The following is a 27,852-nucleotide window of genomic DNA, read 5'->3' on the forward strand; positions in this document are numbered from 1 at the left end:
CATTCAGTCTTTGGTGAAGCTGTGTGTTGTCTGTGTTTAAGGAACTAGTAAGACTCTTACCTACATGTAAAGGGAATTATACTAGTTTAAACTTCACAGTCTCCTTCCCACGTGGAAAAAATCCAGATCTTAGGATTTCTTTGCACACTTTTGTGACTATAAATCCACACACTCTGCCTGCCCCATCTCATTTCAACTGGCAGGCTGGGCACTGCCCAACACAAAGCTTTGCTCAACAGCTTGATTCACAAAAACATACTTAGGGCCCATTATTTGCCCCACATCCTCAGAATGGTAACCAGAGTGTCCCAAAACAAAAAGTTGGTCCCACCAACATTATGGAGCCCATAGTTTTTTTTTTTCCATTTGGAGAAAGTGCCCATCACAGGCTTAGGGAATATGTAAGGTTTACAAGAGTTCCTGCTAGGGGTTTAGTTTAGTCTTTTGTGAAAAATAAACCAAAAGATAGGTTGGCAGACAGCTAGATCTACACACACACACATCTACATATATGTGACATATTACTTATATGAGATATTAATATCATTCTAAGAACTAGATTCTAGTAAGTAAGGAAAACAGATTAGTCAAAGAGTGTGAAAGTGCCACTGAAACAAACCCAGAAAGGACCTGAAGGCAGTCAGCAACAGCCAAGCTTGACACTTCAAGAAGCACCAAGACAGAGAAACAATGGAGGGACCAGTCTAAGGGAACCAAGGAGGACTCACCCCTAATAGGCAGGGTGCCCAAGACGTGTGGAAAAGGAGTAATGCATGCTGGCAATAGTGTGGTCAGACAAATGGATAAAACAGTTGCCAGTAACTCTGATTGAGCCTAAGACAAATGTCTGCCCACCAAAAATTTTCATCAAGAGTATCAAGATTTGTCTAACACTTCTGCTCCTATGATTAAAAACTATGTCAAAGGATGCCTGTTTAGGCTTATCCAGTTCCCCATCTTCTCAACCAACAGTGTACATTGCTAGTCTGGGAGCCACTGACATCCGCATCCAATCATAATTTTGTTCTAAACACACAGTCACCTTCTGTATGTAAGGCACAATATTTGGTATGATTTGACTCAAACTACAACACAAGCCTTTCATTTTTTGTCTCTCAAAGGAGGAACAAGCTTGGAAAGTATATGCAATCTTGTTTATAATAGCCCACCAGAGAGGACCTGGTAAGTTCTTCCAGGAATTTGTCAGGTATTTATTTTCTGTCTATTAAGTATCAGGATTGTTCTCAACAGTGTGGAGTCAGCAGCACTGGACAGAAAAGCCCTGCCCTCATGAAGCCTACATTCTTGAGGTAACACCACAAAAGAAATAAATCAGAAACAGGCTGTGCTATTCTGGTATTCGGGAAAAATTCATGAAGGAGAGAGCAGTACCTGAAAGGCATTTGAGCAGAGATCAGAATGAAGTGAGAGACAAGGCAGATGCTGGGGGGGAGGGGGGGCACAGGGGGTAGGATTCCATTCCAGGCAGAGCCCCCAGCAAACAGAGAGGCCCCCCCCCCCAGTCAGGAAGGAGGCCTAGTGGCCATAGCACAGGGAGCAGGTGGGAAGGGGGCAAAGAAGTAGATTATGGTAAGGATCTCCAACTTATGCTGAAGACCACAGGTAAGCCAGGGTAAAGCACCACTGCAGCCTTTGGTTACGGTTATAGAATGATAATGATGTTCCACATTCCGTTTTCAGAATTTGCAAATCCTTCTGAGTCCTGTCTGAAATACAGTGACAGAACCAAGAAATAATGAAATGCAAACAGCAGCTTCAATAAGAAGAAGACACTAGTAGGTATATATGCATATATTCCATACATTTCCTAGCCTCCAAAATGTTCAACTCATAATATCTGATAGAAATTAAATTAGAATACTTCCAAATTTAATGATGATTTAAATCTCTAGGGGAGTCCCCAAATAGAAAATTCTCAACCACTTTAAGCTGAGGACAGAATAGTTTCTTAATGTGAAACAATATTAGAAAAGGCAATGAAGTCATTTCCCATCATACTTTAATCTTCTAAGTGAGCTGTGCCTTGCAGTCTTGGGAGAAGTGGAAATACAGTGAACAGCACTGATACAGTAACTGAGGCCACAGAGCAGTATGTTCAGTTGAAATGTCAAAGGGATATTTAAGATGGTAAGAGAAGGATGCAGAACTGCTCACTTCCTGCTTTGTGGACGTGCAGCTTCTGTCGACATCCTAATAATCCTAATAATCACCCAGTTTTATCATAAGGAACATAAAGACCAACAGGATGAAACCCTCCATTTTCAGGAAAACAGACCATCAGCAAATTTGGATTCCTGTCCACAGAGGTCAAGAACTTTAAAGCAGCAAAGTTTAGGACAAAAACACATCAGGGACATAATGGTGAGCAAAGATCCTTTGCAAATGTAGGAGTAAACAGTAAATTAGTCCCCAGATGTGAGATGCCCTCTGCACGTTGCTGAAGCCCCTTTAACTTTTCAGCCATAAAACCTAAAGAGAAATATCCAACAACCACAGAGTAATTGATTAAATATTAATTTCCAAGATATTTCTCAATGAAGAAGGCAGGAGGCTCTATTATTACTGTAGGTCTAGATTTCTGTTACAAGAAACAGTCTTGCCTGGCCACACAAGAGAAATAAGGAAAAGCAAATCATGCCCCTGCTGTATGTTAAAATCAACAATTAAAACTTTCTTGAGTAAGGCTTACAGTCTTTTTAATAAATCGATTAATTGTTAACAAAATAAAAAGGAAAAATTCTGAGCTTTAAAAATGCCAAGGAAAGGATACATTAGTCTGTTAAACAATAACTTGAGGGGGAAAATATATTAGGATAAAGATATCCTATAAGGGAAATGGCTAACAAGGCATACTTATTTCAAAACTTATTTACCCCCATTTTAAATGCAATATGCTGACTGCAGAAAGTCTAGAAAACACAGAAAAGTATAAAGAAAATAAAAATACCTATGAATACATCACTAAACTTTAACCTGACTTTTACATATTTTCCTTTCAAGTTATACAAACCCTATTTTTATCTATTTTCCTTCATACAAACATACAGGTCTTTTCCAGTTTTTTACCAAAATAAGGGCCATACTGAGTAGACAGCTATTTAAATAAAGACAGAAAATGTTTTTTTCTCAAATGAAACTGCTGCAAATGCACCTACCAAGAAATAAAAACGGGACGAGTAGGTTTGTGTGTTCTATCTGAATCAACATTACATTGTCACCAAATATTGAACATCTGTACACACCTGGACAGGACAGGCATGGCAAAATAACATATCCCAAGACATGTGAGAGTCACTGAGATAACCACCATACTACCAAGGAGAACATTTAAATCCCCTCTATCTTTAGATAAGTATTAACAGAAATAGAAAGTACTATTTGCATAACAGGCTCCCACAAAAACATCTTTGCAAACCCCAAACAAGAAATGAGAGGCAAAGAGCACATGAGAATATTTGTTCCTGCTTTCACCTAATTTGTTTGTGTATTTTCACATATACAACTAGGAGGGAGAAGGTGAAGGTAATGAGCAAAAAAACAACTTCAAGTGCAAGTTTGCTAAAATGAATCACTTCAGGATATGTACTAGTGCTGTAATTTTTAGGGTATGGTCAAGTTTTACTAGAAGTGGATATCTCCAAAGAAAACACACAATTTAATCATCAGAATCCAAAACACTGAATAGAGAATGGATAAAAAAGTGGAAATAGAATTTACTGAACAAAAAAATTTTTTTTTAAATCAAACAAAGGACATCTCATACAAATTTTGACATGGTTAGGCATTTGAATCTTAGGGAAAAAACAGGTTCATGTCTGCAAAAGAGACTGCCCATCTAGAGTCCTCTCCCTGACAGAGACAGAATCTCCAAAACTAGACATGAAAATAAGACATGATTTTTTGTTTAGTCTCATGTAGACTGCTGTTCTGTTAAACTCACGAGATCAACTTCACATGTTTGAAAGACTAAATTAATTAATGACCCATGGGAAGATCTCAAGAGTATTCTTACCTCAGACATGAGCATTCAAAGTTTGGAGAAATTATCCTCCAGTGATAAAAGAAAAAAAAAAAAACTTTTGCCTAGGCAATCACTCCACAAATTGTCACCTTTTCAAAGACACAAGCAAGGTTATCATGAATGAACACTAAGCTCTGTACAGCTGCAGTTTCTTTGTCCACAAAAACAAGGAAAAAGACTGAAGTAAGAGTGAATTTGCTACCAACAACCCTCCCCCACCAAAAAGCTTTTTCTGGAAATCAACAGAGCCAGAATTCACGTTCAAAGGGAGAAGTTGTAGCAACATCAGAAAGCAAGACAGTTTGCACATCCATCTCTGTGTACAACTGAATGACCTCACAAGGCACAAACTAGGGCAAGCAATGAAAACAAACTGTTCCCACTCTGCTACTAGTCAGGGACCTCTCAAACCAGTGGAACACCTTGTCCCCAGCAGCACAAGCAGAATGCACTTGTGCATAAAACATCAGCTACTCTGCTCCAAAGCAAATATCTTCTATACAAGTTAATAGAAATACATTAATGAATGCAAATATTTACCCCTATGAATCAGCTCCCTCATTAAATGGTATGTGTGTGTATGTGTGTACACACAAGCTAAGGAAAGCACCATGCCTCCCCAGACTTGCAGGTGCACAGTACATGGTCCCACATTTCACACACCTCTGAGTCACCTCATGGTGACATATTTTCCTTTAAAGGATGTGCAATGCTTACAGCACACAGGCGTTAAGATAACTAACACTTGCATTCCTAAGGATCATCTCCATGACATGATGGTCCAGGTATGGAAGTGCTGAGATTTTACTACTTGGGATAATTGCTTAATATAGTAAGGGAAAAAACCACAATCAGAGGAGAAGGGCCTTGTTATCTAGTCCCAATTCTCTACTATATGACCTCTCGGCTAAAAGCTCATCCTCTGTCAAATAAGGAAGTTTAATTCCAGTTCTAAATTGTTGTTACTGCATTGTTAAACAAAATCAAATCTAGATCCAGGTGAAGAGTGCAAAATGATGATTACAGAGATGTACACACCTCTTAGATCTCTCAGATGTATACATCTCAAAATTATGGTTGCAGAGATGGTTACTGAGTAGCCAGCTTTGCTGCACTGTACACCTGGAAGTCAGGGCCAAGCCCAACACAGAGACAAGACAGGCATCTCCAGGGATGCAGCCCTGGATCCCTGCTACACTGTGGGTGAGGGCTCCTACTGAGGGCTCCCAGGACACAGCCTCTGTGGGAAACCCTGACATCTGTTTACAAACAATGCTGTTGCCTCACATCTGAGTCACCTGAATTCCTTTCAAGTGTATCATGGTAGACATGTGATATTTAAAAAAATCATCTACACCGCATGAGTTAATCAGCTCTCTACCCCTCCCATAAACATAGGAAATACTGAAACTGTCAACATGAAAAATGTCCTAAGACTTGGTAGACTAGACCTAACAATTGCATTCCACTCTGGTCATAAAAAATATAAAACACTTTCCCAAGCTTAGGACTTAGTAACACATATACACACACAAGCACCAAGCATAGGGTTCAGTAACACATATACACACACACAAGCACATGTCTATATCCTATATATCCTATAAATATAAAATCCAGATATATTGGTCTCTAGCCCCAGTTCCAGACACAGAGCTCCTGTAATTTCCTAACTGACAGAAGCACTAGAGGCAACTCTGGGTGGGCTCTTGCATGGGCTTGGTCACCAAGATCAAGCCACCATTAGAAACTTGGAATTTCAGCCCCACCTCCCACATCCTCCAGAGAGGAGAGGGGTCTAGAAATGGAGTTAATATTTGACCAGTCCTGCATGAGGAACTCCATGAAATCACAAAGGTACAGGTTTTAGAGAGCTTCCCAGCTGGTGAACACATCCTCGTACCAGGAGGGTGACACCATCTCCATGAGGACAGGGCTCCTGTGCTCAGATGCTCCAAGGCCTTGCCCTCGGCATCTCTTCATCTGCCAATCACCTCTTCTCTTTATCTCTGCCTTTAATCAACTGGTAAACATAAGTAAGTGCTTCCCTAAGTTCTGTGAGCTATTCTAGCAAATAATCAAATCCAAGGGGAAGGTAGTCATGGGAACCTTCAATTTGTAGCCAAGAAGATGCTGTGGGTAACCTCTGGGTACTCCTTTCAACTGGTGCCTGAAGCAGGTGGCAGTCTGTCTCCAGAAAGGAATATGTGAATGGCCAGAAAAGTACATGTGAATGGAATTAAACTGGAGGGCACCCACTGGGGTCACAAAACTGCTTAGTGGGGAAACATCTCCCTACACCTGGTGTCTGCAGTATTGTGAGTGTAGGGTGTGGGAGAGTACAGTAGAAAATTGGTAAGTTTTTTCCTGAAACAACTAGAATCCTAATAGTGTGTTAACCCAATACACCCTTAGTGCTTTTCTAGCTACAAAATAATAATGATTGTTTACTACAAAATTAAAGAAAGTCACAATATTCAAATAATATTTTTGATGATGAAGTCAAGAACACTGAAAATGTAGTGAAAAATACAAATTATCGGATCAGGAGGATACTTTGTCAGAATAAATCATCCCCAAGCATTTGGGATCAGCTACATTTCACCTTTATTAAAAACCAGTAAAAAGAAGAAATGAAACAATAATTTCAATTAGTAGATTAAAAAAGTATAATCACATAAGGCTCTCTTTCATCAAAAAAAAAGTAGTTTTCCCTTGCTAAATTTAAATTGAGAGCTAAGGATATCAACTCTCAATATGATAGGAGGAAACTTTTTTCTCTAGCCTTAATCTCAGAGTTTCCCCAAATGCCAAGTCCTTTAAACTTGATCTTTAAGCCTATACTTAAAAACATGACACCACATATCCATAAGGGGAATTCTGGCTAAGCAGATCCAACATTTTTATCACAAATATAAATAAAGGTACTTATGTAAATCTATAGTTTTCTGTTCACACACCACTCCGGTACGAAAGTTGCTTTTCTCCAAATACCAGCTATTGCAGTTTCAACACACCAAGAAATACTATGAGTTCAAGCCAGTTTTATGAAAGGTATTATCATTAGTGCCCTCAAAGACTGGCTCTTCCCCAGTTCTTTCTCAAGTGCATCCAGCCCTACCTATAGCTGACAGCTATTTTAAAGTTTAAATGGAGCTTCTTCAGACGCCAAGTCCAGACCAAGTGCACAGAACTACAAAGCTTTCTTGACTCAGGGAAAGTTCAATGAGCAATGGTCGCATCCAGCAGGAGCACTCTGACCTATCAGCTCAGGCTAACGAAGACCTGTCCTCCCTCATTGGATGACAATGTGTGAGTATATTTATTTTTTTTTATTACAAAGTTTATTTTTACATCATTTTGCACATTTTTTTTTTCCATCTCGATTGTAATACCCGCGGGTTTCCCATCACCCAATCACCCCTGTGCCATCACCATAGTCCCGTGCATTTCCCTCCCTTCCCCCTCACCCCCCGTTTTTGATCCCACTCCCCACTCCGCCCCCACAGAATGTCTCTGGTATATGGTTGTTCATTATTTTTGTTATTTTCTCGCCTGGTCCATTATGTGAGTATATTTATTTTTGCCCAGGTTTTGAGTCTTTCACTAGGAGCTGAATTAATATACACCACAAACTCGATCCATTTTTATTCTTCTTTCTTCACTATGCCAAACCTCAGTAAATTTTCTCATGTTCGAAATAGAAAACAAAAATTTAAAATAACAAGTTCCTCCCCTGACAGGGATACACATTTTCTCTGTAGATTCTAGAATTGCACAACTAGCTTATACATACAATAAATCACTACTAAAGGTGGAGACAGGTGTCTTAGACTCTTCATGAAACAGGTCCTGCTAACTGCCCATTTTTAGGTCTTGCTTATAATGTAAATAACAGCATTCTTCATTTAAGATCTACACCCCATAGTCCAGAAGCAACCAAGAAGGTTAGAAACAACCTGCACCCTGAAGTACTACAAATATTTTTTTTATCTAGAGATTCATGTTGAGTCAAAGGAAAGCATGACTAGATTAGAAGAGATTTAAGTGAGAAAGAAAGAAGAGAAAATCCTCCTGACAACAAACACTGATAGAATCACACTTTAATCTAAAGAATGTGGTGATCTAATTCTCTTGCAATTTATCATGGTCTTAATTGCCTTTTCCAGACAGAATCTCCCAAAAGTATAGAATATTTTCATTCAAATATATAAAATCTGAGACCCTTGTACACAGATTTATTTTTGTTTTGTTTTGTTTAAAGATTTATTTATTTATGCATATAGAACAGGGATACAGGCCATAGGTGCAGGGATGGTGAGAGGATTCACCAGAGACAGAGTGGGGAGCAGAACAGGCAGATTGAGGAAGTACACTGCTGAGGGGAGCAGTGGGGGGATCAAGAAAGGTCTGCTGTGCCATGTGGGTCACCTCCAGGACAGGGACTGAACTCATGCAGAAGTGGCTTTAGCTTCTTAGTGCTGTGCTTTAAACCGTTGTGCTACCAGGGAGGGCCCCTGTACACAGATTTATTTTTAGGCTACCAACAATATGACAAAGTAAAAGCGCACTCAATTTCTATAGACTTCTGAGGAAAATGCCACTAGCCAATAGCTGGAAATGAGCCACTATAGTAAGCATTAAACTCATCAGTTAGTAAGATGATTGTCTAAGGAAAAGACAGTTCTATAATTGCATATGAAAGCTACCAATTCTAAATCCAATTTTAAAAACCTATTTATTAGAACCTAAAGATACACTATAGCTATTGAAACCTCATATGAAAATACCTACAATAACTACTGTAATTCTTTGAATATAGGGTGGCACTAAGTTACTGGATAAAAAACACAAGTCCTTTAGAAACAGCAATGCTTAAGAAAAAACATTTTAATATTCAGAAGCCAATCATCTATGTTCCCTAAAACAGTCATGTTAAAGCCTTATAACCACAAAATAACCAAAATCTCCAAACTGGAATAAACCAGACTAAACCAATGATTCGCCTCAAAACTGTACTCTGATCATTTACAAGTTCCTGTTCTTCTGCCCAACTGGCAACTGCTCTAAAATCGCTTTCCTGATCTTACCGGTCAGAAAAATGAAAACTCTGCCCAACCAAAAACAGACATTTCTGTTAGCAGCATTACCCAAGTAATATCACACAACAGAAACAGAATTTCAAAACCAAGACTGCTACTCATTAACTTTTATTAGGAGATGAGAGGATAAAACAGTTATGTCGTTTTCTAGTTCCTTCTAAAGATTTGGGGTGACTTAAAAAAAGTCATATGTACAACTAGATAAATAATTAAAAGTCAAGGTCATGCTACAGAAGAAACCACTAAAGTGTGACACATTCAGGTTAATATATTTTCCGATTCCCAGTGGTTCTTAAGATTCCTTGCAGCTAGGACCAAAATAAGTACATACATTTTCTTATAAGGAAAAAATTAACATCTCATTATTCCTTCTCAAGAGAAAGAAAAATTATTCTGTCATTCTAAAAGATGTTCTGTACATGGGATCTTATATACAGAACAATAAGCAAACGTGTAAATAATATCCCGGATTAACTTAACGCACAAAGAAAGTCCTGTAACACATGCTATTTTCCATTAGAAATAAAAACACAGATAGAGGCCAAGAGCATAGGACTATCCTAGCCTGTAATTCATTGGTCTTTAATTTTTTTTAATTCATGAAAGGAAATACTAACTTGATCCTCATATTTGGTCTCCTAAGGCCCTGACTTCAGACCAAGGTGAAACTTAAAGTAATATATTCTGTAGAATTTTAAATATTTCCTTCTGCCAGCTTATTGAGAATTCAGGCAACTCTGTTATCCTCAGAGAACAAAACCTAAACAACTCTTACCCTGCGTTGCTTGGAAGCATGAGAATCACCTCACCTAGTGGAAGGCCAACTGGGGTTACAGCAAATCATGACAAACACAAAGCAATGTCTCTGCTGCTGGAAACAATGACTTCATGGACTTCTGCAGTAGGGAGAGGGGAAGGAAGACACACAAAAAACAAAGGCACAGGCAAGATGTGTGATTTGTCTGGTGACATGTCAAGAGGACAAATAAATGGAAGACTGCAGCAAGTCAAGGGGCTGATTGCATGAAGTGTAGAGAAGCTTCTGACTCTGTGATGAGCTTTTTAGCAAGCAAATCTGGACAGCCCCGCGTGTGCATGGCTTTTTTAGGAAAAACAGAAACAGGGCCAATGTGTTTGGGGCAAGGGAAACACAAGGTGGTTGGAAACAAAATGAGGAGGTGAAAGAGGCCAGACCAGCTTCTGATTCACTCCCACTCTTGTAGAAAGGGTTGACTTTAGTCACACAATTCTCCACCATGGAATATGGTACAAATCAACAGGCCTGAAAGATGCTAAAAAGCAATCATCTGCCACAGCTTCGTAAGGCCACCAGCAGTGGCCAAGGGATGTCTGTCCAACCAGCATCTCTTACAGGCAACCACACCAGCAACAGCTTTGAAATTAATGCCCAGTTACTAACAGGTGACACATCATAAAGAGTTTAGGATTATGGTTTAAGATTAAGTAGGATCCTTGCCCAGGCTGACAGTTTGTTTTGGTGTACAGTGGACATATTCTTTGTGACATGTTAAAATTCCAGGTCATGGTATATTAAAATAAAACTAGCTTAGACAAGACACACAGGATATTATCATCACCCTGTTTGCCACAAGGTGCCAAAGGGATCTGTGTTTTCTGGAATACTCCCAATTTCAAATATTCTTTCTTCTGTCCCTAGAAATGCATGATAACAGACTAAACAATGACAACACCTCCAGGAGATAAGTGACTGTTCCTTTAAAATACTCATTATCTGAGTATGAGAATAATACTTTTGAGTATTTACTACATGCAGGCACAAGCTGTATTACTTGAAAACTTGGAAATATGCACCATAATTACCCTAACTTTACTGATAAAGCTAGAAAACTGAAGACCCAGCAGGTGGGTCCAACCAGTCTAACTCCAGGGCCTGTGAGAACATGCTACTTCACTCTTTGAAGAAACTAGAAAAAGTACACATTCAACAGAAGCTACTCAGCAAGAGAGGACAGGACATTTGGCTAGTAAGACAGTCGATCTTATGTAAGATCCAGAGTCAGAACTCTGGTGAAAGAGAGAGGCATAGCCCAGAGTTGACTATAGACAGGGAGGGTATCTAGCACTCACAATACATGTGACGTGAATACAGGTGCAGAGCCTGGCCCATAGAACCTTAGAAACAGAACTCAAGCTCACCTTCCTTCGCAAGAAACCACACCTGCTGCCCTCCTCTTTGGTTCAAAAGTTTTTCATCTATAGGAGTCTGTAAGCATGACGTGTAGCTCCCTGCTTGTATTGTTTTTAAAAAGGGGTCACGGAAGTTGTGGTCTGACACCTTACCAAATCATTAAGAGGGGTGGGGTGGGGATAGAGGAAGCAAAAGAGGCTAGGCCAAAACAACCTGTACATCCACTTGCAAACATCAGCACCAAGAAGTAAAGGGAAGTTTACAGTGCAAGCAGCAGACCCAAAGGAAAGGAAAATATATAAACATACAGTTTGGTCTACTCACTAGAAGGATTTTCAGTATTTCAACACTACTGGGATATGTTATCATGTATCATAAACCACTTCCTAGAATCTGGTGCCTGAGGACACAATATAGAGCATGAGATAGTGCTCTGCCCTAGAAGGCTCTCTGGCCATTACTGCTATTATTGGTATGTGTATGTGTTTCAAGACAAGTTCTTAGAGGGAAGGCTTGAGCTCAGGAAATATGGGACTGGAGTGATATAAAAATGGAAGTAAATGATGTCTTTTAAAAGAAGTGCTGGCCACTCCTACAGACCTCAAATGAAGATACACACCAAATGTGAAGAGAGACCAATGAAAAGACCAAACAGAACAGGTTACATGAAGCCAGTCAGCCCCACCTAAATGGACAGCAACACTGTCTTAAGTCCAGCCTGTCACTGAGCCAAAGCACCCTCTATGGGTCAGGGTTAGGACAATTGGGTCAGTCCTCAGAGTTCTCAATCAGAAATGGAAAAATACAGCCCATGATCAAGTGACCATGAGAGAAATCCACAGGTGGACACTTCCAACAGGATTGCAGTGCAGACAAGCCATGCCTTTCCACCTGTGGCACTCAAGAACTCTATTTCATCCGAAACCAGTCTCAACACATGGCTAGACCCTGGGCGATGTTCAAATCAAATAATTTGAACAGTTTCAGGGAAGAATATCAGATATTCTTTTGGGGATAGACAACCCAAGCCAAAGGGAGTAAAAACACTAATGGGGCAGGTTACCAACAGCACCCGGGTTTCTCTTATCCTGCCCATCTACCTCCATTCCCACACACCCCAATTTTAGACAGGCAAATAAAAAATTTCAATGTCCTAATCAGGCCTGAAGAACAAAAAGAAACAAAGCACCCTTTCCTCCTCTCCCCCACCATCCTTTTCTCACTAGTATCAGCCACCACAGCTCTAGGTAGGTGGGCCTACTGTGCCCCAAGGGAAGAGCAAAGTCTCCTGAGGAGCTCCAAACAGATGCAATTAACAGATCCTGCTGGGGTGACTGCATTCAAGCTTACAGCATTATCTAATCACTGCCAAAAACGGTGATCAAAAACATAAACAAGAAAGAAAAGAATGTTGAAAAGGTTGATGCAAAGTACTCTTTAGAGTTCAAATAATAAGTAGAAAAAGGAATAGCAGCCCCACTCCCCTGATGTGGCAGTTAAGTCTCAGCCTCACCATAGAACTGCAAACCTTTGACTAGGATCTCCATTCACACACACACACAACAAATTCTATCTGCAACCAAGGATACACAACCAGGATGACACATGACATATTAATCGACTGAGCCACTTTGGAGTGTGAATGAGGGCTCGATCAATAATGACACTTAGAAAAGAGGGGGGTCCATGTCTCCTGCCACTAACTGCTGATACTGGATCCCCCTTGATTGGGGGTATAGAACTGCCTTAACCCAGTAATCAGTCCCAGAGTTTACAAAAGCCCCTGAAGTGACAAATAAACTGGGCAAGAACCTTTACTAGTATCTCTCTGTCAGACTCCAGGTGTCTGATACCTACTGCCCTCTGCTTCTCTCTCATGTCTCCTCATCATACCTTCCTTATTTCCACTTCTATCCGAGGTCACTGAAAACCCACCTTCTCCTCAGAGCTCTTCTTTGTATCTTAAAACCTGACTGCCCAGATTCAAAACTTCTGTTCACCTTCACCGTCCTACTGGATAAATTTTCAAATTCATACACTGAAGCCCTAATTCCCAATGTGATGGTATCTGGAAGTGAGGCCTTTGGAGGTAATAAGGGCCCTCATGAATGAGATTAGTGCTCTTACAAGAACAGGCATGAGAGATGATGCCATTCATTCTCTCTTTGTGTGTCTCTCCATCATGTCAAGGTATTCCAAGACAGTCATGTAGGAACCAGAAGGCAGACCCTCACTAGACACCAACTCTGCTGATACCCTTATCTCGGAATTCTCAGCCTCTAGAATTATGAGAGATAAATGGTTGCTATTTAAGTCATCCAGTCTAAGTGTTCTGTTGTGGCAGCTTCAGCTTATTAAGACAATTCTCCCCAGCTGTGAGCACAGTGGTCCTCCACTTTCCAGTGAGGCCCCAAAGTCATCTGTATATTCCATCACTGCTTATTAACTGGCTCAGCACTGCAGGTGTGGAAGGCCCACAAGGAGTGTACAGGTGAAGTAGGTACTCGCTTCAGATTGGGGGCAAACTCTTTCTAAGAGGAGCAATGGAACAGTTTTGTTCCACTGGATGAGGAAATACAATCATGGATAACCTCACACTCAGACACCAGCTTGCAGGGAACCCTCAGGAGAACAATAGCAACCACCAACACTGATGTGCGACATTGCCAAGGCTTTACCTGCATTACAGCCTCATGTTCACATCACAGAGACGAAAAGCTTGCACTCAAAGAAGCCTAAGAACATATCACTACATGCCACCAGATCTAAAGTAAGGCTCCTGTTCACTGATATATGCTAGTGTTAGAACTAAAAAATGAGAACAGACACCTGAAAAAGTCTTGCAGTAAGAGCAATATGAAAAACCTCCTTCCACAATCATGGAAGAAGGCATATATATATAAGGAGAGAGAAAAGAGAGAGGAGAGAGAAAAACAGTTTCTGTTTTCTTTTTCAGGGAGGAAAAAACGTGTTTGTTCACTCATAGAAAGCCACTCAGCCCTGGTCATCGAAATGTGGACAACAGACAGCAGTCAGCAAAGACCGCTCTCATGTATTTAAACAGCTAGGCTTCTGTTTATGGTTTACTATTTTTAATGTTTAATGTTCTTAACATTTTGTATTAGTATGAACAAAAAGAAAACACATCCAGAAAGGACAGATTTCCCTCCTCCTCGCCCTCCCTGCTGTATACATTAGATCTTGAGGAAGGAAAGAGCAAAAGGAAGGGGGAGATGGACCCCTACTATAGTAGAGGGAGAACTATGGGAATGACACCTGAGGGAAGAAGTCAAATAATGCCCAGAAATGAACAATAATGTTAAGAGTAAAAAATAAGTAAATAAAGTGTTAAAAGGGCAGCTCTTTTAAAATAAAAGAATTAAATGATTTTTTTGTTTTGTCGTGTTCTTTAGTTTTCTTTTTTTATAAATAAGTTTTTTTAGATGATTCTTCATTTTGTACACTTTCCATCTTGGTTGTAATCTCAGTGTACTTCACACCACCACTTCACTCATGTGCCATCAACATAGTCCCATGTGCATAATCCCATGTATGTTTTCTTAAACCATTTTTTCCTACAATAAAATCACTGCCATCACTCAAGAAACTGGAAGGGTTTGCTTTTAGTTATCATTCTTTCATGGTGGCAAGTATCAGCACATGGGGTAGTCAGGGTGAGGCAAAACAGGAGAGAGCAAAGGAGACAATAAACTAGACATTAAGGAAAGTAAGTTCTCAACCTAGATATGCACAGGGATGGTAAGATGCTCTGGACTAACAACCGGAGTCAGGGTTCCCAATACAAGGGCTCTCTGCTTTGAGGCCACCCCCATTCACTCCAGTGATGGTCCACAGGTTGATGGCAGGGGAGACACACACACCTTGGAGAAGCAGCAGGGTGTATATTTAAAGAGGACTATCAAATGAATCATCCATGAGTAAAAAATAATTTCTCTCCATTTAAAAAGTTGCGTTAATAAAAGTCTACCACCTTGTAATTATTCTGAAAAGGCTATAAATAGGCAGTATTTGAAATCACTCAGCTCTGTGCAGTGGCTCCCAACAAGCACATGAACGCAAGTTCCAGGCTGGATCCACGAGCTTTTTTGTTTCTAGCGCAAATGGAGGGGTGGAGGAGACACCATTGGAAAGTCAATCATTACAGATTTCAGCTATACACATGAAACAGAAAGCTCAGGGGGAATTACAACTTAGAAGCATTTAGAACAAACTAAACAAAAACGCTGGTCACAAATTATTTACATTCAACAATGGGCCAGAGGACATCACCAGGAGCTCAGATCCCCCCCAAACCACATATAATATTTACTGTTATCTAGTGCTTCATTTCTTGTGACCAATTTGTAATAATTTAGAGCTGATAAGTTTCAAACAGATCTTTGGAGTATATTGAAGATGCTGAAAAGGCGATGTTTGTGGACTGTCAGGAATAAGGCATTCCTTTAGTAAGGAATAGTGAAGTTAAAAAAATGAGGGAGGGAACAGTGGGAGAAAAGGAGGAAGGATGGAAGGGTGAAGGGAGAGGAAGAAAGTGGCTGTATCAAAATGGCCATGGGCACAAGCTATGTAGTATCTGAGTTCTGTGATCTCAGAGGGGTTACTGAATAACTCTATACCTCAGTGTCCTCTTTAGTAAAACACAGACAATTATAGTACCACATCAAAAAAAAAAAATGCATGTAAAGCATTTAGCATGTGCATAAGAAACACTAGTGATCATTATTTTAGGATGAGTTTTACTTCCAATTCAACCGATAATTAGCTGTGTGGCCAAGGCAAGCCAGTTAACACATCTGAGCTTTGTTTTATTCACCAAAAAAAAAAAAAAAAAAAAATGCAGAGTGTGGATTGGATGACCTCTTGATTCTAGGGTTTCTCCAAGCTCCGCTCCTCTGTGACAATGCATTGCGGCTTACAATTTCACATTCTTTTTGGTTTCTAGTTTTCACAGCTTTCTTTCATAGCTTTTTAGTCACAGCCATGAGTTATTTGCCACAAATGTCCGGTCCCACATCCAAGCCCTAATCATGAGACTTGGTGGCAGGGATGCTTGGCGATCTTTTTCACAGTGTGGTTTCCAGCAACACTCTGTGGCAAAAGAAAGGCCAGCATGTGATGGAGGAATCAATCTGCTCACTGCAGTGAGGCTGCCAGGAAATCAGATTGCTGGTGTGCCACATTGTGGCATGGCCTGGCAGTGATGGTGCATTCATGGATTCATATGCTGTGGCCACCTTCCTTTAAAGGAACTACCAATGACTTCCTGCTGGAAACACTACAATAACATACTCTTTCCAATCTGAACAACGAAGTAGAGAGCAGCCACCAGAGGAGCACTGCTCTTCTATCCTGGTCGAACAGACACTAAATATTTCAGATTTGTCATTTTCCTGTTTGTTCTTTGACTTATCAATGACTTTCCTCAGGAAAAACAGGACCTATATTTCCCCATGTCAGGAAATTTAGAATGATTACTTAAAAGGATCACTACCATGGCCTGCACCATTATGTGGAAATCTATCTCACAAACCCAAGTCATAATCTCCTTATTCAGGTGGTAACCAGGCATCCAAGTTACATAAGCAATAATCAGCATTTAAGGACAAATTTTAAGTTGTTACTAAACAAGACTTACAGTAAAACCGACCTGACTCAGTAACATTCATAAGACTGTATAAAATGGTAATAAGTGATTAATGCTAATGATAGGCAGCCAGACCAATCCTTGCTTCTCTAAAAATTCTCTAGTGTCCCCAAGTTGTCTGAGTGTTGACTGGTTTCCCTGATACCCTGGCCAGTTCAAATCTCATCTCACACTCTAAAGCATGCTCATTGCGAAGGAAGAATCAACAACCTCTAATGAAATAAGTAACTCAAGCAACAGTCCTCATTAGATGCTAACAGACAAAGGGAGAAAGAATGATGATCAAATTTACAAAGAAAGGTCAAGCTTTACCATCACAGAAACTCAGTGATCAAACACAATTACCACGACAAGGGAGACTAGCAAACACTGCCGTGAGACGATGCACTGTGAAGTATACACCACCACCAAATTTATCTTGCCAAATAAACTGAACATGAGTCGAGGCAAACTGCCATGCTAACTTCCAGTTTTCAGAACCACAGAGACCATGGAACACATTTAAAGTGAAAACTACCAGCCAAATCCAGACTGTGGATATTCTACAAGACTACTGACCTGATTTCTTCAACTACTCAGCAGCCTGGGAAGAAAAGAGTACGGAAGTAAGAGCTGGGTAGAGTGTAAAAGCTTCCTGAAGCATAAAAGTTTCTAGAAGAAAATACAACTTGTGGACTTTGTCCCATCAAAGTTTGGAGAACAAGATACTGTTAAGCTAGAGTCAAGGAAAGCTAAACGGAGTTCTGCAGACCCCTGTGTTTCTCACCCCTTGTCATCTCAAGTTCTAGAATAGCACATTCAGCCACACCCCATGTGAAAGGGAAGGGCCCCACAGCAGAAAGTGGGTTAGATGGCTGGGCCACACCCAGCTCAGCACAGGAAGGGGAAACTCTGGTAAAATAGTGCATGACTGGCAAAACAGGAGGCCGCTTCTGGGGCTACCTGGTTAGGAAATCTGCAGGTTCCAATTTTTGCCAATAGGTTTCTAGCATCCAGAGCTTCAGTTGAATCCCATTTCTGAAAAGAGTCACTTGTGCTATGTCCACATCTCCCAGAAAAGCAACCTTAGCCAGGCAAGCCAGAGTTCATGTTCAGCATAATGAGGTGATCTGCCTGACAGACGCTTGCTGTCCCCCATAGGAAGGTGACCCTGTCTGAAACAATTTCTTCTTTCTGTCTGTAGCCTTCCACATTACACACAGAGCTCCTTCCTACTTGCTAGATGGGACAATGCTTTTCATCAATCAGCTAATAAATTAGATCTTAAATTTACTGTTGAATTTTGGGTTTTTAACAGTATAAAAAGCATAAAGCTACTTCACCAAACAGGAAAATCAACATTTGAAGAGTACTGATGAAATAAATGGAAGAGAAGAAAAACAGACAGGCTACACCAACTTGGATTCTGCATTCTTGAGCTTGCTCCACTCCAGCACTGCCACTCCCTGAAGAGGCTGGCTTTGGGTCTTTTTTCATTTTTTTTATTAGGACAAACTGTATATAGTTGAAGGGCACACATCACACATGCACAGCTGCATCAATTTCAGCCTCCTGCAACTTTACCTGGTGTGCCTTTCCAGTATAAAGTCGCCTCTCCTCCAGGCTAGAGCCTGTCAGAATCAAGTATGCAAAGAAAAAAGAACAAGCCAGCATCTGCTTTCCAAGGGGCAAGCATGCTGGTGGCCTACACAGCTGAAACATGCTCTCAGGGGGTAAAAAGAGAAAACTGTACAGAGAATAGTGACAACTAAGAGATGGATTCTTTACTTTGTAAACTGTCTCTACTCTGCCTCCAAATTCTACTTCCCAAAACTTCTAGCTCAAGTCAACCCCTCTGTCCCATGGCTAAGGAACAATAGTAGTTTCCTTTCACCCATCTTAAGGCCTGGCATTTCACTGGTTCATCTTTTAAAACATAATAGAGTCCCCTGTGGCTGTAACCATATAAAGAGATTAGCAGAGAATTGAAGGAATCAAAAGTTAATATTCATTTTTACTCTAAAAACCAGGTGTTCTAAAATAAAAGGCAGGGTTGCTACTTTGAACAAGTAAAGTAGGACCATAATTCAGAATCACTAAAAATTAAACAGGTATCAAACTAACAGAGTTAGTTTAGTGATGTCATAATTTTATTTTAGAAAATGTGGAGGCTGTGACATGGTCTTACCAGCAACCAAAGACAGGATCATGGTTAATCCTTATTCAAAAAAGGTTAATGCTCACCATTGTTAAAATTATATAATTAAATCTTACCAAGCTATTTGATAATCATTAAAAAGATATATAGCTAAATTAAAAAATACTATTTAATACAGAAATGTTAGAAGAAGGAAAATGTACTAATATATAATTATATAAACATCTTAAAAAATGCATGATGCCTAATTAAGTTCCATCCATTAATAATAAGGGAAGAGCCTTGGGAAACTTTGTATAAAAATGGCATTTCTGGTAAACATAATATTTAAAACACAACTCAAACATACCAACTCTGACTAATCACATAATTATGTGTTGCTCATTTGGCATCATTCTCACACCAGTCCTAAGAACACTTCTCACAAATGAATCATTTTAAGACACCACATTTCCATATAGCAAGGCCAAGTCAAAATGTAATACAAACATTATCTTTAAAACTACAGTTTTAGATTTACCTGGCAAATGAATTCTTCCAATTGGGATTCCAAACCCCTTCTGAAGCTAAGTCAGAAGTTTTATGTACATGGTTAAAGGAACACAGCATAGTGGCTGAGATCTAGTTTACAAAGAGAAGACCTCTAAGTTTGACCTCATAGCTCTTATAAGCATGGGTAGACTTTTTAATCTTTCTGTGCTTTATGATACCTCTCTTAAGCATACTTGGAAAATCAGAGAAGATAATGAAGGAAGCAATGCGTGGCATAATAGTAACACTAGCAATTATTATTTTTACCATCCTCTTAAGATGCATCTCAGTAGAAATTATTCTCATCATCACAGAGCATCTCTTACTGACAAAGCAAAGAATATTCTTAAAAGGAGTTGTTATGCAACAGTGGATGAGCCTCAAAAACATTATGTTAAATGAACAAACCCAGCACAAAAGGTACATAACACATGAATCTTCTAGAAAAGGCTAAACTCTTTAGCCTAAGAAGTTGCTTAAGGCTGAGCATGGAAACTGACTGCAAAGTCTAAAACTGGAGGGGATAATAAATACTCAACTGCACAAATGAGTCCCACTAAAAAAAAAGATATGTATCCAAAGTGTTTTTGTACAGGAATTTTCACACCAATCTGCTGGACCAAATTCATGTAGTTTACAAAGCATAGTAAAAAGGGGTGAAAACAAGGCTTGGGCAAGGATCACACACAGATCCTAATCTTGTATCAACTCCTTCCTAGGGCAAACTTTTCACTCCTCTAAATCACAGTTTCCACATCTGTGTAGTGGGAATCATAATGGTATTCACTTCAGAAGTTATTGTGAACAATATATAATTCCTTGGCTTTCCAGCTGTTAAGGCTAAAAATGTAGGTGTCACAATGATTCTTTTCTCTCCAGCCTATTACCTCCAATCCATTAGCAAGTCCTGATGGTTCCATCTTTAACATATATCTGGCATCCAACCACTCACCAGCTCCATCCCAGTCATTACAAACTCCCAGGGGACTCACAAAAGCCTCCCAACAGACACCCTCCCTCCATGCTGGCCCCACCACAACTGCCAAGGCACTCCAGGGCCAGGGCAAGACCCACCTCTGTCATCAGTACCCAGAACCTCCCCCTGAACTCCCCACCAGCCAAGTCCAGACCATGGCCCACAACCCTACATGACCTGAACCCTTCTCCACCCCCTTTCACATGCCCATCCCCCCAACCTGGCCCCACCCACACCAGTCTACTTGCCATTCCGTCAAGAGAAGCAGCCTTTAGCCTCTGGGCCATTACTTGTGCATGCTTAGCCCATCCATCTGCCATTCAAATCTCATATTCTCCTCAGAGGGGCCTCACCTTATTAAAAACACCGCTTCTTCTCCCCCCATACACCAACCCCTTCCACCTTATTTTTTACCTTTCTTCATAGCACTGACACAACCTGAAATCTTATCATTTGTGCATTTATTTACTTTCTGTCTTTCCACTAGAATGTAATAAACTTCATACAGCAGGGATTTTGTCACTTCTACCCACTGTCCTATCCACACACCCCCAGAGTCTGACACAACACCCAGCATATAGGAACATTTGTGAAATCCTTGTTGAATGGAGAAATCTTGTGAAGCATACAGCACAGCGCCTATAGGAAGTGCCCCAAAACTGTTAGTAATAATAACAATATTAATACTAAATGTGTTGTGATTATATTTCAGTGATAAGACCATGGAAGACCTACTATGTCAACTGAGAGTTGACCTAATAAATCAAATTAGGTAATATAATCTAGTAGCCCCATGGCAACTGCAGTCCACCAGTATAGAATACCTGAGTTCCCAGTACAGCAAGAACCTAGAGGATGATGCAGCAGATTCTCCTTCTCATTCTGTACCCTGCCTCCTCTCGCAATCAAAGAGTCACCTAATCTTAGGGAGACCCAAGTGCTATCAGAGCCCATTCAATCCCTAAAAGGCCAACCTGTAGTCATAGGGCACTGTGCTGGTTACAAGAAAGGTAGGCTTCATCTTATCCTCTAACCACTCCAGGAGGTAGACAAGCGTGACTCTCCATTTTATAGATGATGAAGTAGGAAAACAGAAATAAGTAACCTGCCCAAATATCACATATTAAGTAATGATGCACATAGGGCCAGAAACCTGAATATATTGGAAGTCTCAGCCTCTCTCTTTTCAGCACACTATACTACTCCATGCAGTTCCTTAGAAAAAGAAAGAGCTGTGGTCTATATACATAAATGAATACTACTCAGTGTAAAAAAGATTAGTCCTGCCATTTACAACAGGCCATTTACAACAAAGATGGACTTAGAGGGTATTATACTTAATGAGACAAGCCATAAGACAAATGTCAAATGGCTTTCACTCATGGGTGGCACAGAAACCAAACAAAATTAAAAAATCAGCTCTTAGACTACATGAACAATATTATAGCTACCAGAAAGGAAAGGGGAAGTTGAGGGGTAAATTGGGTAAAGGGGTCCACTGAATGGTGATGGCTAGAAACTAAATTTTCTGTGCTAAGCATGAAATAGATGTACAGACACGGATAAATATCTCTACACCAGAAAGCGATACAATGCTATAAACCAATGGGATTTCAATTTAAAAAAGAAAAAGGAAAGTGAGAAACTCTGGACCAGTTTAACCCTATTGTAAATGACATTAAAAGAACATTGTAAGAAATGTTATAAGGGCTTAAGAAAGTCCCTTTACATATACATATTCACTTCACATTCTCTCCTTCCTCCAGGACATGGGAATTTCAAAACATCTACATAAGATATCCACAAATAACTTCTGAGCACTCTATTCTTCATTACATTCTGCATATTATGACTTTAAGGTTTTGCAAATTTATTAGCATGCATCATGCCCAGATGCCTTAAAAACCTGGATAAAAATAAGAGTTTCTTTTTTTTTAACTTCAACTCTGAGGGAATGTGGTCTGTTTTTCATATATTAATAATGACACAGAAAAGCTTATACAACAGTATTATAACCCTCTTTTCTCTAAATTTTATTAAGATATTTCATGAAGATTACCAAAACTGGAATCCAGGAATAGAATAAAACAGGCCATTTCTAATAGCAAAATCATGTTATCTTTAGAGCACTTCTGAAGGCATGAAGGTATTCTGGGGAGCCAAATAGAAAGCAGAGAAAATCCCTCCCCCTCCCCATTTGTTTCGTTAGCATCAATGTTGCTATAGGACAAAAAAAAAATCTGTTTCAAGGCTGTGAACAATGGCACAGCCCAAACACCCATGGCTGGCCACCTCTCAGAGACTAAGGGTCTGGGCTTCATGACCTTGTGCCTCATGCATGTGCCCTCACCATGCATAGGAAGTGGATCTTGCTAAATTCATCTCACCGATATGAATGCTACAGGGCTCAAGGATTCTGAGTCACTGGAGGTAAAGCTATTTCTGTCTCAAAACTCCAGCCCTTTCCACCACACCACATTAAGAAAACTGCCCCTTCCCCAAGCCCTCTATCTTTCTACCCAGGGATGGAACAGAGCAGGAATGTACCCCATAGATACTTCAGTCCAACACAAATGGGCACTGATGACAAAGGACTAGAGAGAATCACAAGTACCTATAACTAGAAGGAAGCAAAGAGTTGGCCTATATTGTGCCTTGTTTTCTATCTTGCTTTTAGAGGAAACCCCATCACACATAATAAACCCAGCTCCCTGGGCTAGGCATTTTAACATTTAAGACTTTCCCATCTAGTGACTGCTATGAATTTATGACCTTGTGCCTCATGCATGTGCCCTCACCATGCATGGGAGTGGATCTTGCTAAGTTCATCTCACTGATATGAATGCTACGGTGCTCAAGGATTCTGAGTCACTGGAGGTAAAGCTATTTCTGTCTCAAAGCTCAACTAGGAACAGCAATGTGTACAGCCCAGAGGCCTTTCCCACATCATGACTTAGCAGGATGAGCAGGGAAGGGAGCTTTCCTTCACAGGGCAGAACCCCAAGACTCTGCTCTGTGTAGGGGGTCATTATCACAACCATACCTTCCCAGAATAGACTAAAGCCCCTGCCTACAATGGCTCTGAACCAGCTGCTTTGCCCCGAAGAATCCATTGGTAGGTAGAATGAGTTGTTCAAGAGTTCACCTAGCGTTAAAGCAAAAACCTACTTCCTCTTCTGTCTCTCTGCCATTTTCCTCCCAACAGTTCGTGTGAGTTTGAAAAATATTCTTATGTCTTCCCACAATTGTCCCCAAAACCTCAGTCTTCTCTTTTCATCTGCAACAAACCTCTGGTGGGTGCAGATGTGATCAGTTGCCCCCCTACATAACTCTAGCCCTGAGCTACTGGAAATCCCTCCCACAGCACATACAAAGTGTCCCCAGCATGCCTTTAGCAAGAACACTAGAAGCTATACCAGAACATCTAAGTCCCTCCTTAGATCTACACTAAAAAGCATCCCAACATCTTGGCCAAATTCTAGACAAAATCCAACATTCTTCCTCATCTGTTCAGCTAAGCTCCTGTCACTGTATTCTCTTAGACTTTGGGCAAATCACGCTCATTCCTCACCTACCCCACTTCTTAAGCCAAGAATCCAGGCCTGCAGTTTAGCTATAATTTATATCATGCTTTCTGAGATACCTTAACTCCAGAAGTGCTACTTCGCCTTCACAGCTCTTCAAAATAAAGGTCATTAACAATGTTTCCATAATCTTGTACATTTCTTTAAATATCTTCCTTGCCTGCCCTGCATGAGGAAACGGTTCCTCTCTGTCTTAGCAACTACAGTTGGACCCAGTGATGCCTGGTCAGTGCCTGGAACCTGACAGGCTGAACATAAATGCTTGACAAATGAAGGAGGGATGAAAATGACAGTCTGCCTTAGAAATAAGCCCTTGCTGACTCACCAGGACTAAAGGGCCTCCTCAGCCAGGTTGCCAGATGATCTAATTCCTATAGTGATGGGTACTGGAATCCATAGTATCAGGAGAGGAAAGCATCAGTTCATTTTCAGCTGAGTTCCCTGAGTACTTGGCAGAAGGAAAAGTTCGGCTGGAAATGACCCAACATTCTTGCATAGAGAGGAACATGACAGGAAATGTCATGAAGGAAGAAGGAAAAAGGGACCACGATTAGATAAGGAAATCACACATGAAAATGAAGTGAAGTCTCACCAGGCCACGCTGCTGTCGTAGCCCTGCTGTGCCCAGAGATGAGACAAGCACCACAGTTCTCTCCATCCCACCCTTGCCTAACCCTAACTTGAGATGCTAAATGGGTCAATATCCGGAGACACTTCAGATGCCAGATATGTAGACATATCTACACATGGTAAAACCCTGACCTCTCTCAACCAAACTTCCTGACCTATTTTCTCCAAGCACTGGAAGAGCGGATTCGGGATGGCAGGGGCAGATTCAACATGAAGTCACATTATTAATCTGCTCTTTAGAGAGACCTCCACTCCTCAACTACTCTTAAAATCAATGAAAATCTTTTCTGCATCTTTACTTGTGACCATTTAAACAATTAAATCAAAGGAATGAATGAATGATCGCATCCATCCTACCACCATCAGGAAAAACATGCCTCATTGCCCTTCTCTCCACCAGGAGCCAAATCACCCCAGGAATGGAATCTCCAGTGAACAGAAACAGGACACCAGCCATCATAAAGAGCCAAATCACAGCAAGTTGAAAACACACTGCCCAACTCCCCAGTGTTTCCCTCCTCCCTATGAGGCAACAGAGACAAATTACTCAACTCTGCCCTCAGGTCCAGCTTGGGTGTGCTGCGAATGTTTCTGAAGGCCATGGGCAGATTAAGAAATAAAATTTTGAGATGCTGATGTTTCCTACTTGAATTTCCTTTTGACTTTCGTAAGTAAACTTTCTGATTTCTGAATTATTTCTGAAGGAATGCTGGTCACAACAGCTAACTGCATTCCTCACATTCTCAACTAGCACCTGGCCAAGGCACCTAACCTTGGCCATGGCCACAGTGAAGAGTTAGTTAGGGACAGGAAGAGTGCACCTGACAGCACATAACCGCACTTCCTTTTTGTAAATTCTTGTAACTGCAAAAAATATTGCATCATCCTAGTGTTCAATTCACTTCTAAACTGTAGTCTCCTGATTCTCACTTCATATATTACAGAAATGAAACATCTAAAAATTTTACATGGGAAAAACAGATGACAAAACCATTCAGTGGATAGAGCTGTTGAACAATTTCAGTTTCTCACAGCACACATGCACTCAGGACAACTCCCTACTCATTGGGAAATCCTTAGTTTACTTTCTTAATCAATGCAAAATCTTTCAAAAGCAGGCATGTATCCAGCTATAAAACCACTGCTATTCCTTACTTTGCAGCGTAGATTCCATCACATATTCCTCATAAACCTCAGAAAACAATTTTACTTTTCAAATATTTTAGAAACTGAAAGATTTGTTTTTATTAAAAGAAAAGTCAATTCCAAACTATTTCTGAAATTCAAATAGTCCATAAAACTTTTCTCAGTTCATGCTCCAAATTAATTGGACATTACAGTGCTGTTGCTGTTTTCCTATTTTTTTCTCTCCCCTTCTGCATAGATGGTTATTTACAAGGTTTTAAGATGTTTCTCAAAAACGTGTGGAAATTAGTCCTGTGTAAAAGTGGTAAATAATTACTGTAGAACTGAGGTTACTGGATATATCTTAAACTGATATGACTGGTAAAGATTAAAATCATTAACACCTTCATTTATTTTCACACACACTGACAGAACCACACAAACACACCATGGCACCGAACCACAAATAATCCTCAGGGTGTTTTTGCTAGGTGAGCACATGCTAACTTCTATTTCTGCAACTTGTTTAACTTTGTTAATAAACATAAATAATTTTATACTTGAAACTACTAGTACTGAGAACATTTCTCTGGCCACACATTCAAATACTATTTCAATTTAAAGCAATGTGGGACAGCAAAAAATCTCCAAAGAGATGAAAAAGGAACATGACCAGAGGAGAAAACGTATGTAACTGTTAACAAGAAATCTTCCAGTCAAAGAATGTTAACTCTAACTGGCTGCCTTCCCTGTATGCATTTCCCTCCAATAGCACACTCATCCTAATCAGACAACTTCACTGTCACTCTGCAAGGAGTTAAGACTTACAATTGATTCTCTCAATTTATCCTTCCCATTTTATAAAGGTCTTTACCAACTCACATACAGCAAGTTAAAATCAGAGGGACCTGCAGATACTGAGGGGAAACTAGGGGAACCAACATTGTATCACTTCTTGGTCCCATTTCATTTCTCAGGACCATTCCGGATTATCAGATTCACTGGAAGTAGCTGGAACCCAGGAGAGTAAAAAAAAAAAAAAAAAGTTACTTGCAGACTGTTTGGAATCAATGTCACGGTCACCTTTCAGCCACTGGGGCAAACCCCCAGCGGCCCCTCCTTTGTTTGCCCAGGCGAGGCTGGGTCAGACTCTGGAGCCCGAGTCCCGAGAGCCAGGGCAGCGAGGGGACAAGTCCAGAGCAGAGGGCTCGGCATCCGGCCGCGCACCCGGTGGGCAGCGCATCCGCGCTTTGCTCAGGGTCTTTCTATTTTCAGACGCGAGGAAGCAACAATAAGCCCGGCGGAGCGGCCACCCGGCTCCCCTCCCTCGCCGCGCGGCCCCCTCTCCAGCATCCCTCAAACCCCTGACCCACCGCACCAGCCCCCGCCACGCCCCTGCGGCCCGACCCTCCCCGGCAGCGCGCGCGGTGGTCTCAGCTCACCGCAAGCCCCTCGCCCCGCGCGCGTCCTCACACGCACGCGGGGACTCTCGCCCCACCGCCAGCGCAGCTCAACGGCCGGCAGCTGGGAGGGGAAGCCCCACGGCCCTTCCAGCTGAGGGTCCTCAGGTCGTGGAGTCGGGGTAAGGTAGACGGCCGCTCAGTGCCCCCGACGGGCACCCCGCCTCCCCCGCGCTCCCAGTCTTTGTGTGTAAAGTAAGTGCGGGAGGAGAACCTACCTCGCGCGTGCACAAAGGCGCACGGTTCCCTCCCCACCGCTCTCTACCGGAGACTGCGGCGGAGACCGGCGGCCCAGCGGCTTAGGGCGGCCCCAAGGAGGCGCGGGCGGCAGCTCTGACGGCGAAGAAGGCCAGTCCGGCGCTGGGCGACTCTTTCACACCCCGCGGCCCCGCGCGTCCGAATTAAGTGGCGGGGCGGGGCGGGGGCGGGA

The 27,852-nt window shown here is 41.1% G+C and overlaps 1 protein-coding gene across 2 annotated transcripts in view; it reads right to left on the minus strand.

Moving 5' to 3' along the window:
- The window catches only part of FAM107B (family with sequence similarity 107, member B), a 172,022-nt gene that overhangs the window by 37,374 nt on the left and 106,796 nt on the right, over positions 1 to 27,852 (minus strand). Inside the window, exon 1 of one of the 2 annotated variants that reach the window (XM_012731243.1) lies at positions 27,641 to 27,791. The exons of the other annotated variant lie outside the window; for it this stretch is intronic. The gene's annotated coding sequence lies outside the window, so the exon portion shown is untranslated. Of the gene's footprint in view, positions 1 to 27,640; positions 27,792 to 27,852 lie in introns of those variants that run through there. 2 annotated transcript variants of the gene reach the window in all.

This window comes from Condylura cristata, unplaced genomic scaffold, assembly GCF_000260355.1.
Source record: "Condylura cristata isolate star-nosed mole 26May11 unplaced genomic scaffold, ConCri1.0 scaffold00030, whole genome shotgun sequence".
Classification (NCBI taxonomy): Eukaryota; Metazoa; Chordata; class Mammalia; order Eulipotyphla; family Talpidae; genus Condylura; species Condylura cristata.